The sequence below is a fragment of the Populus euphratica genome, unplaced genomic scaffold (genome assembly GCF_000495115.2).
Source record: "Populus euphratica unplaced genomic scaffold, PopEup_1.0 scaffold401.1, whole genome shotgun sequence".
NCBI lineage: Eukaryota > Viridiplantae > Streptophyta > Magnoliopsida > Malpighiales > Salicaceae > Populus > Populus euphratica.
The window spans coordinates 190,296-192,368 of NW_011500085.1; positions in this window are offsets into that span (position 1 = coordinate 190,296).

A 2,073-nucleotide genomic window follows, 5' to 3' on the forward strand; every position below is an offset into this window, starting at 1 on the left:
CCTGACCTGAGAAAAGCTTTTGGAATTTGGAAAAGTGACTTCTTTTCCTTTGGGTTTCGTTAGTCTATACTTGTACCAATGTTATCAAATAAGACCTTGGTAGAAAATCATTTTAACTGGTTGTTTCATTGGTTCAATAGGTTGATCATTGATGGTACTATTAAAAAATTTAAAAATATATATTAATTCCATTAATTTATTATATTTAAAATGATTGAACTGATAGGGTAGCTTGACCAAGTCTCTAAACAAATTGTTGGTTCCAGAGATTCTTTCTGGTTTTTTTGACGCCATTGTTTAGGCAATCTTTTATGAGATTCGAATTGGTTAAATGTTTGGATTATTTATTTCCAAGTTATCCTACTGATTTCGTGCAGATTTGATAATTATATTCGAACCAATATCTAAGATTATGTTTGGTTAGTTTTCTAGGATTAAAAAACAGATATAAAAATGGACAAAAACATGCTTATTGAAGAGACAAATACAGATGCGTTTGTCACTTCCGAGACTATAACTAAACACCACCTAAATTTATTAAGATTCATTACTTTGGAGATTTTTTAAGGGAAAGTGTGTGGATGATCATGAGAGCTGGACTAATGGAATGGATAAATAATTGAAAGTGGAAATTATGTTTTTCCATTAACCAATTATTAGTGCAGAGAAGTTCTACAGTACTAGTCTTTATAAAACCAAAAAGGGAATCCTGCACACCAATTAGGTGCATCAATGGAGGCAAGAATTGCAGAAAAGTGAAGATATGGGCTGATTTGACTTGGCACAAAGTTGTGGCAAATCCGTTCAGCTTTAAAAGACTCTGATCTGCCGGTGGTGACTAAATCCCATGAAGATCTCACCCACCTAATTACTATGGTTGGCTAATTTCAGCTTGGTGAAAGATGAGTTTGACATTGCCATGGGAGATCAACTGCTGCAGTTATTCTAATGTTACTTTTCGTTCTTGTCGTGTAAAAGATTAAGTAAAGTGCTTTTGCTGACATAATTCAGACACATAAAAGAAAAAAAAACCGAAGAATTCTATCTTCTTCGATGCGTTTCGGATGACAATTATCAGAGTTCGATGATCGATGGAGATTATAACACCATTTTCAAGAAATTAAGCTTCTTGCTACCAAGTTCCAGTCTAGGATCGAGTTTTCCTTCCCTGGCCATTGATGGCTTTCCAGCTCCTAGGCTTGCTCCAAGATTGTTTGATGTCTTGCTTAAGAAAAGCGCAATATTATGGATCTTGAAGGGGAAAAAAAAGAGTTAAAAACTAGTAATAAAAGGTGAGTTACCTTTATCAACTACTGTTGGTTCAAGTTGTTCAGCTCGACCGAATTAGTTAAGTTTCAGTAAAATTTTAGATATTAGGATTTAAATTAAAAAAATATTACCTTTTGTTATTTATTTAGGAGTGACTGAGATGTTTTTTATTTAAAAAAATATTAAAATATTTTTTTATTTTTTAAAAATTATTTTTAATATTAATACATAAAAATAACTTTAAAATATTAATTATTTTTTATATATTACATCAAAACAATTAAAAAATATAAAATAAATAACTTCAAGCAAATAAATATTAAAAAAATTCACGAATTACAGCTTCAACTGCAAAAACAACAAACATCTAGAATGATAGGATAACACATTGAGTGTAATAGGACCACCTTGCTTCCTCCAGTCAACAAGGCAAGCTTGAATGAAAGTCAATCCACAACATTGAACTTCAAACACTCCATAAGAATTATTTTCGAGATAAGAATCCGAACTTTTCTCTCTCTCTCTCATAGTTGGTTGTCTCGGATTGAATTGCTCCGATTTTTAATAACAATGCAACTATATGCATTGATAGAAACAAGAAAACAAACCATCTAGCTGGTGGACAAAGGGTAAAGACTTGGGATCAAGAGGTTTGCTTCCTCTATAGTTTCAGGTTCGAGTCCTTGGTTGCTCATATGATGGCCACTGGAGGCTTACATGGTCGTTAACTTCAGGACCCATGGGATTAGTCGTGGTGCGTGCAAGTTGGTCCGGACACCCACGTTAATCTAAAAAAAAAAAAAC